This window comes from Eurypyga helias, unplaced genomic scaffold (assembly GCF_000690775.1).
Source record: "Eurypyga helias isolate BGI_N326 unplaced genomic scaffold, ASM69077v1 scaffold2440, whole genome shotgun sequence".
In the NCBI taxonomy this organism is placed as follows: domain Eukaryota; kingdom Metazoa; phylum Chordata; class Aves; order Eurypygiformes; family Eurypygidae; genus Eurypyga; species Eurypyga helias.
Genome location: NW_010226045.1, coordinates 4,546 through 14,813, shown reverse-complemented (window position 1 = coordinate 14,813; position 10,268 = coordinate 4,546). Strand labels below are relative to the sequence as shown.

The 10,268-nt window shown below is 34.1% G+C and overlaps 1 pseudogene; it reads left to right on the top strand.

Annotated features, from left to right (window-relative positions):
• The first annotated feature begins 322 nt into the window (after positions 1-322).
• LOC104509303 overlaps positions 323-10,268 on the top strand; it is a 10,626-nt pseudogene continuing 680 nt past the window's right edge.

Here is a 10,268-nt window from a genome sequence, read left to right as displayed (position 1 = left end):
CAATGGGGGTGACAGCACAACAGCTGCAATAAATGGGTTTTGCATTATTAAAAATTTTTAGTTTATGACTTTCAAAAGTGGATGCTTCATGTTAGGTTGTAAAATGATATTTCAGAACCAGTTGTATTTAACAAGTCGTTGTTGTTAACAACTGCCAAAATTTGTCGTCATCAGTCTATTAGATGGAACTATTAAATACTACTAACTGTTTGGAAAATCAGTTCTTCTGCAGTTGTTTTTTTCATATTGGCTGTAAAATACTGATTTCCTTGAAGTCTAATTAGAAATATGATTGTTAATTTTTTAATTTTTGTTTTTAAAGGCGATGATGATGAGATTCCACAGGAATTGCTACTGGGAAAACATCAGCTTAGTGAGTTGGGTAGCAAATCTGCAAAAATCAAGGCAATGGGCATTATGGACAAGGTACATCTTTGTATGAGTCTTTAACTCTTTCTCAACATATAAGTTTGATAAACAATTAAAAACTTAGGTCCCCTGTGGTAACACACCACCCTCTTCAGGTGTGCATGTGACAGATACAGCGAACAGTTCTGCTGCTGCTGCCTTAGCTGAAGTGCTTAAAATATTACTACATCCTAAATGTCTCTGACGCCGAGACATTTTTGCTGAATGGTCCTCTCTGTCAGTGCAGACTGTATGCCAGTATGTAATACCTATGCCTAAGCAGTACTGTCTAAAATAATTACTTTCACAAAAGCATGTCCATCTATAGGTTGCTCCTTACAGCTGGTGTTGAGCAACACCAGTAAAGCAGAACCTGCTGGCAAATTTAAAAAATTCACCATTTCTGATACATGCCATCAGTGCAGTGTAAATGTATGATGTCCAGCCAGTAACACACTGAATTGCTTCCTCCATCTCTCCAAAAGGCCTTTCAAACTTGGAAGATTTAGCACCTCAGGTGATAATATGATTAATTTTCTGTAGTCTGCATATTGGGTTTTTTTTGCCATACTTTCCCAGCTTCAGCTCAAGGGAACTTTCTGTTGGTGTAAGCTATTGTTAACCACAGCTCTAGAAACAATGTTTTTACTTGCCTTACCATCGTGGAACTCCTGGCTTTAGGGACCCGTGTGATAATGACCACTTACAGTGTTGATGAAGTGTCTGTGAAGGCAGTCACCATAAAGTCACTCTAAAAGGTGCTTTAATCCAAAATTTAGATATTCTTCAATCTCCCTACCTTCCTTTGTAGGCTATTTTCAGCCTGAGTGTTTCCTGGTGATTCTCACCCTTAACCTCTGTTTCCTATTTTTCACACATGCATACGTACATGCCTACATAAAATCAGAGTTTTGTTGATTATAAAGGTAAGTGCCAATAGTATCTGAATGAGTGAAACTGGCTCTCCTAGAGTCTAACATATTCCACAAATTACTTAATCATAAATCTGTAGAAAATCAGTAAGTGATTTTGAGTTATGTTTTACAACAGTCTTTTTATTCAAAGTTAACAATAATATTAAGAACACATTCTCTTTTTATTAGCACTCGAGTATCAGGGAATTTTATTTCTGCTTGTTGGTAGAATTTGGATTTTCTCCTAATAAAGCTCTATATGGTCAGTGAGAATTTGTGATTGTTACTTGGATTTGGTAAATTTCTGTTTCTACAAGCAAAAGTGTATAACTATACAACATTAATGACAGACAGGCTATTTCAAATCTATTTCTGTGTGTTTTGCTGGTTGAAAATGCAGTTTGATTGCAATCTTAGAGTATATTTCACCTGGTTTAGTTATACTATCAGCATCATGCTGTGTCAGAAACCACAGAAGTCAAGATCCTATCCTTAGCTCAAATTGCTTACAATTTAAGTATTTCAGATTATATAACAAGTTCTCTCCTTCATCCGTGGACATTCTTTTGAGCAATTTGGAAACCCTTATGTCCTGCAGTTGTTTCATGTGTTTCTTTTCTTCTTTTAGCTCTCAACAGATAAAACAGTAAAAGTCCTGAATATTTTGGAGAAGAATATTCAAGATGGATCAAAGCTTTCTACGTTACTAAACCATGTGAGTTTCAAATTACATGATTTTACAATGTTGTGTAGAATAGCATTCTTCACTTGAGTCTGGTTTAGTGATAGCTTCAAATACTTCGTATGTATGTGAAAGGAATTTCTGATATAATATGTATATGAGTGAGATTGCCAAATTTTAAGATTTGAAGTAAGATTAAATTGATTATATTTTTTCAGTACTAAACATGTTTTATTACACTACTGATAACTAACATCTGTATTGGGAGCAACTGAGTTTTCTTTTGTTTCAGTATTAAATATTATATTTTATCCTGAAATATTCATGGTAACTGATGTAATTTGCACCATTAGACATTTCTTTGCTACATGTCTATAAGACAACCCTGGCACAATGAAAGAAGTGCTGCAGCTTTCACATAGACAGTATTCTTCTCCTGAGCATTTAGAAAGGGGGAAGTGTTTTGTTTAGGTCTGTTCTTATGCTGCAAAGTTAAGACTGTCAATGTAAACAGAATAAACAGGAAGTTTAAGATGTTAGGTTTTCTCCTGATATACCTAAAACTGCATAGGGATTTGGAATTTTCATGAGGTTGATATTTGCTATTTCATAATTATGTATTTATTTATTTCTACACTTTCTAGTTAAAACAGTATTTTAGCAAAAATATAGTTCTTGAGTTTTATGTTTTAAAAAAAAACACACACACACAAAAAAAAACCAAACTAAAAACAAAACCTTGAACTTCAGAAATCTAGAGTAATTATTTATATTGGAAAGGCAGAACTTGAACTTGCAAATGGAAACCACAGACACATTATTTGTAATTAAAACTTTCGTCTAGATAGTTTGTAGTGTTTTCAGAGTTTCAGTATACAGTTCTAAATGTCTCTAGCAGTATGAAAAATAAGTGAAAAGAAGTTGGTGGTTTGTCTGCTGTACTTCTCTGTGATTAAGTCTTACACTAATGCTTTTAAAGTGATAATTTGCTTTTACCTTTTTGTAGTAAAACTCAGACTCTTAGGCAGTTAATGAAAATGTCTATTGCTTACAATTCAGAAACAAAACTCCAATTAGAAAAGAAGTGATCTTTAGCCAAAAAAACCCCTTTTAATACCTATTAAAAATTATTTCAATCATTTTTAGGAAATAAAGCCTCTGATAAGGAGTAAGCTTACTTCATTTACAGTGCAGTGAAGATATCCTACCTCCATGTCAGGATGTTTTTCAGAGGCAGAGTGCAGTTGCATAGTTGTTTTATTTCTGAGGTTAATGAGAAAAAAAAATTGAAAATATTTAAAACTACTTTGTGGGTTTTTAAGCTTCATTTGCTCAAGGAACAAATCACTTAAAGCCATTCTATGCAAGCGGTTTACAAGGATCTCCTGATGTGCAGATTTCTGTTGATTTTGCAAATATATACATCATATATATAAGGCACTGTGATAGTGTTTTAGATTCTCGTAGCCCAAAGGGAAAAAAGTTGCTATGATTTCACCAACCCCTTATTTTTACAAGGAAAGCCAACAGTGTTGAACTAGGTGTCATACAGGCAGGGAAGATGCTTTTTCTCTGTAGATTGAATTTGTACTACATAAGCTATTCTACCTGGTTTTTCCATAAATAATGTTACTAAGACATTTAAGTAGTGCTGGGTGGTCATAAGTATGTCTGTCTGGTTTTGTAACTTGTACAGACACAGAAACACAGAGATTCTGTACCCTGTGCTAAACCTAATCTAAATGGGCATGCGTACTTGATAAGATGTTTTAAACCTGTTGGTAATAGATGGGTTGGTCTAAGCAGAGAAACTCCTGTACTTGCGAGTTTCATGTGACCTGTAACAGTCTTTTTGTGTAAGAATTCCCTCTAGTGGCAAAACTTATAGTGATGAAAGCAGCAACTGGTGTGCATAGGCTACTGACGAAAACACTAGATGAATGAATTTAGATTTTGGTTAAGGTACATGAGTCTCAAGTAGAGTATGTGGCCATCTTCCCTTGTAGTGCTTCCCAATGACACACAGAAAGCTTCTCTGTGTTCTAGCAGAAGAATACAGTGAGACTGAGAAAACTTGTAATTTAGGGAGAAATATTACAAACATGTTGCTAGTAAAACAAACATTATTTGATTTCTAAAACTATTTTTGTATCAAAGGAAATAAAACATTTCACCTGTGCCTGTAAGTAAGTGTATTAAGGTAATACTATCTAAAAGATAGTATTATCTTAATAGGTATTACTATCATAATAGGTATACCTGCCTTAGTAGGTATTACTATCTAAAAGGTAGTATTACCTTTTATCCTTGGTAAGGATAAAAATTTCACTTCTTGTTCACACTATGCTTTTTTTCTTGCCTGTTACAGAACAATGACACTGAAGATGAGGAGAGATTATGGAGAGATCTTATTATTGAAAGAGTGACAAAGTCCGCTGATGCTTGTCTTACTGCTATCAATATTAAGACATCCCCAAATAGGCCTAAAGCTGTATATATTGAGGACGTAATAGAGGTATTCAATACACAAAATTTCATTTGCAGAACACTCTCTATCCTCAGTATGATCCTGTGTATAGAGTGGATCCTCATGGCGGTTAGTATGCTAAGAAATGTTAAAAAATCTTTCCACGTTAAAAATATCAGACATGATGTACTGTATGATGATGCAAGTGATACGGCTTTCTGGAGTAAGATTCTTATATGCAACTCTTATACTCAATGTTCTTCCATATCAGTTACAGCATCCTGAATTCATGCTTTGTGTTAGTTTTGGGGTTAAAGAAGTGTACAGTCAAAACACCTGATGAAATGCATTCACTGAATAACTTAGTGATACGGCATGTTGGTTTACTGCAATAATGTCTGTATAACCAAAGTATTAAAGTATTTAGAAGTTTGTCTGAAGTTCAGCTTCTGTGTATAGTTGTTATATGTAGGAATAAGTAATTTTCTTGTGATAATCTCTGTGTTTGTAGTGATTTGTTTCAGTGAAAACTATTTAGCATTTAGTATTTTGTTTTCACATGCATACCTTTAGATGTGGGTGTCCAACTTCCAGAACCTTTTTAAAATCCTTGGATCCAGAATTTAGAGTGATTATGAAAAACTAATATAATGTGAAATTCTTGCTTTCCAGACGATGCTACTAAATAGTTTTTCTTCTGTAAGCAGTTGCATTTACAAAACTGCAGTTATGCAGTTATTTTGGGGATACTTTTTGTGGAAAATAATCTTTATAATATCTGATGTGAAACATAATAAAAATTAATTAAAGTATTTTTTCTTTCGTAGGCTGTGTTTTAAGTTCGAAAGCAAAACGTGCCAAGCGTTCCACCCACAAGCAGAGAGTTATAGTGATGTTGTATAACAAGGTTTGTGACATTGTCAGCAGCTTGTCAGAGTTGCTAGAGATACAGCTTCTTACTGATACAACCATTCTTCAGGTATGTTTTATCAGAAGAATTTCTGTCTGAGGATGTTATGTTTTCTTTTCTGAGAGAAAATGTAAAGTATGATTGTCTCAGTGACATGAAGTTTGAAATCAGTATAAACTTCTGAATTATTTACATCAGTGACTAGTTTGTGTGTAGTAAGTCATATGCAGGAGAAGAGCATTTAATGTTCAAATCTTTAATGGGTTGTCTTGTACAATTAAGAAAAGTTTAACCATATTGTATTCAAATATAGAGTCCTAGAATCATTTAGGTTGGAAAAGATCAAGTCCAGCCATACACCTAACACAAGTCCATCACTAAATCTGTCCCTAAGGACCACATCTACATGTCTGTTAAACATCTCCAGCCTTTCAAGTCCAGCCATACACCTAACACAAGTCCATCACTAAACCTGTCCCTAAGCACCACATCTACATGTGTTAAACATTTCCAGCCTTTCTGTGAAGAAGTTTTTCCCAACATCCAATCTAAACCTTGCCTGGTGCAACCTGAAGCCGTTTCCTTTTGTCACTTGTCAGTTGGGAGCAGAGACCAGCCCTCACATCTCTGCAACCTCCTTTCAGGGAATTATAGAGCGTGATAAGGTCTTCCCTGAGGCTCTTCTTCTCCAGGCTGAACACCCCCATTCCCTCAGATGTTCCTCACAGGATTTCTGCTCTAATATCCTTCAATAATTTTATTTGCAAATAATATGAAGTAATATATCTTCTTGAATACCTTACCTGCTGAATGAATAACCTGCTTGTGAAACTGCATAAATATCAGCTTGTTAGTCAAATATACTTACAGTAATTTCTGTCCATTGACAGGTATCATCCATGGGAATAACACCTTTCTTTGTAGAAAATGTCAGTGAACTACAGTTATGTGCCATCAAATTAGTGACTGCAGTAAGTACTTTTGAATTCGTGGTTTCATATTCGTGTACTTCTGAGAGTTATTAGGGCATTTACATAGGCTGTATTTTCTATGTGGTAGAAAATTGGAGTTTAGAACTCATTTTATTATTATTGCATGATTTTACTGTTGGGTATCATAATCTAGGAACAGTATTACATACCCCTGAGCTGCTCCTATATACGGATTATTCTACAGGAAGAAATATCCTACGTAACCAAAATTAAGAAGTTTCTTCCTTATGTCATTTCAAGTGACTCTTACATGTCCTTTCCAAGACAAGAAAGAAGAAATCTTAATAATGTGGTTTTCCTTATTTCCTAATGTTGATTTGAATTTATGCTATTGAATAAGTTATGAAACTAGTAGGATACTTCTATTTAATAGACTAAATTCTTTTCCTCAGAAGCAGTGGCTGTGAAAATTCACAGGGCAAGTAAAATATTTCAGGAAAAATGCAGTGCATCACAGATGTATTTGTTCAAGTGGGAGCTTTCCATCTTTATCAGGATGATATAGTCTAGTATTGTGCCTAAACAACAGGAGAGGCAAACTCTAGAATCCTGACCCTTTAAATTGAAAGAATAGGTCATGTCAGACAAACGTTAAAGCTTAAGATATGAGGTAAAACTGGTTTCTGAAATGTGCGTCTACAACAAACAAGTTAACGTAATTTGTGTTACCACAGAGTTTTACTCTGTACTGTAGCCTTAGTATTACACTTAGTATTACACTTAGTATTAAAGCTTAGTATTACACTGCTTGAGCCTAGTATACTGTATATTCTCCATATTCTCCATTGACAGAAATTTTTAAAACATAAGCTATTTTTAAAAGTTCTTACACACTTATGTTGTTTGAAGGTTTTTACAAATTTGTATTTGAAAAGTTTTTATGTATATTGTAAAAAAATGTTTGCATTGAAAAGAAGAAATGCATTAAAAACAAGTTATTCGGTATTTATAAGTTATTTAAGTGTCATGTAGGGGTTATGTTTCTATATATAACTTTTGACAACATAGTTAATGAGCGATATTTTATGTAACTATAACAATTTTCTAATAATCCTGTAACTGTTAAATAGGTGTTCTCCAGGTATGAAAAACACAGACAGTTAATACTAGAAGAAATTTTCACTTCCCTTGCACGGCTACCAACTAGCAAGAGGAGTTTGAGAAACTTCAGGTAATTTCTGACATAGTTAATAACTTGTAGACAGTAGCAGGTAAAGTTTTCTGTAAGTAGGATTTTAGGCTTCAGTATTAATTACTACTTTAAATATTGCGACTCCACAAGCTGCATTATATTAAAGGCTGATATTTCAAAATAATGAGAACAGAATTGCCTAGCAAATGTTTTATAATAATCACTGTTTCTCATGCCATCATATTTGTACCTGCATACAAAAACAATTGAAATGCCTCTTATTTCTCTCACTGTGGATGTAAATGAGTGTAATGTTAGTGTTCAATCAGAGTTTATTGTTGGAAAATTCTTTGTTTCTGTTTGTATAGAGTGACATAATTTCTTCATTGCTAAAGCTCAGTAGGAATATTCTGTCTGAATTTCTTTGAGGACACAGTCAGAGCACACTTTCCAGGAAGGAAATCAATCTAATATCCCTTTGAATGGGTTTCACTTAGGAACTACTCTGTTAATTTTAACTGTCTTTTAAGGACTTCAGCTGGATTTCAGTGCATCTTCAGAATGATAGGTTCAGGTTCAGTTTGAGAAAGAATCTGACCTGGACTGGATTTCAGTTAAAGTTGAACTGAACTTCACAGATACTCTGGTAGCCCATCTGTGGGCTGTGTTCTGCCTGAGAAAAAACCCTACTGGTTGTGTTAGACCAAATCTTACACTGTGTAAAAGAGAAGCAAATGACTAGATAAGTATCTAGAACACAGATTTCTAGCTGTGGTAATAGTTTTAGAAAGATATTATATGAGACAGACAATTTTCAGTTTTGTCTCTTTTTTTATATTATTTTTATTGTTAATGGTGTCTTTTCTTATTAACAGGTTAAACAGCAGTGACACCGATGGAGAGCCGATGTATATTCAGATGGTAACAGCACTAGTTCTGCAGCTTATTCAGTGTGTGGTGCACTTACCGTCGGTAGAAAAAGATTCTAATGCAGAGGAGGAATCAAACAAGAAAGTAAGAGGTTTTTAAAAAGCCGTAGCTTTTGTTGTGGTGGTTGTGTGCAGGAATGATTGTGTGTGTTTGTAGGCATAGTACTTTATTATGGTGCTCTAGTAATCAAAACTGTAATTTCATGTCTGCTGTAATTATTTGATGCATGAGAAATGCTGATCTGGAAATCGTGTTTTTGTGTATGCTGAAATAATAGACAAATACATCTTGTTATTTTTAGGTGGATCAAGATGTGCTTATTACTAACTCATATGAAACAGCCATGAGAACAGCACAAAACTTCCTTTCTATTTTCCTTAAGAAGTAAGTATTGTTGCATTCTTTAGCATATTGATGAAACAAACTCCAAATGAAGTCTGTCATACTTTAAGACTAACCTAACCACTTTCCAGTGCTAAAGTCCTACTCATAAAGTTATTTATAACAGTAAACTCTAAAGATTCCCTAAGAGAACTACCTGTCCTGACAAAAATTTTTATGGAACAGAAATTCTGCAGTGTTCTTTATGCACTTAAGAGTGTGTTTGATGGTTCATGTAGGATCCTTTTATTAGGGGCCTGTTACTCATCTGAAGCCTGTAAGAGAAAGCTGTGTAAAAATTTAAGCAGTGAAACCATACCCATTCAGTCATTAGAATGACAAAGATACAAAAAACCTCAAATGTCGTTTCATTTAGCTAAAGTTAGGAATGTCAATAGCTTAACAAGGAGGAAATAAAATACAGCATACCTGAATAAACAAAAGAATTCTAAGAATCAGTTCTGAGGTTTTCCTCATGTAAATTTCTACTCTTAAGATGAAAAGCTGTTTAATAGCCATCTAGCAATCTCTCTGCATACTTGTGGTATCATTAAAGTGAGGGTTGCCACATAAAGTGAAACACTATCAGGTATGGTGTTTTGTTGGGGTTTTTTTTCCATTCTGAATTTAACCTTTGTGGAGCATAATACTGAGATGTCTTTTCACTGTCAGGTAAATCAGATCAAGCTTAAGGAATACAGACATAACACCTCCTAAATACCCCACTCCAGCTTGAACAGTTATACCTACTTTGTCCATCCAAGTTAATGGATGTGCTGTTTTACTTGTAGAGCAACTTGAACTGACAACTGTTTTAACTATTTCTCTGTAAATGAAGGAAACAAAATTTCTGCTAATATTTCAGATTTTTTTTTAGAATTGCAAAAAATTTTTCTGATTAAACATAGGATTTCAGAAGAAAAGCTTAAATGGCTCTTATAAGTCACATACAAAATGCATTTTTCTTTTAAACAGATGCGGCAGTAAACAAGGGGAAGAAGATTACAGGCCACTGTTTGAGAACTTCATTCAAGATCTTCTTTCCACAGTCAATAAACCAGAATGGCCAGCTGCAGAGTTGCTACTTAGCTTATTAGGAAGGCTGTTGGTAAGGGATTCTTATTTTTAACTATTATATTTATTTATTTCTTATTACAGTGAAGACGTTTATTTCAGCTGAAACTACAACAGGAATGCTTTCTGACACACATGCAGCATTTAAGGATTTTCTTACGTGCATCACTACTATGTAATACATAGATAATAAAATCTGGGCTAGAGGATCATTGATACAAACTTGTTAAAGATCAAATATATACAATTTCTCATGGAATTCCATTTCCACTATTCCATGACAATTTCAACATGAAAAAAATGCCATTGTATAGCATCTAGTTAGGTGTTAGATATTCATGTGGAGTAAAGTCAGACTAACAGCTGTAATTATTCATC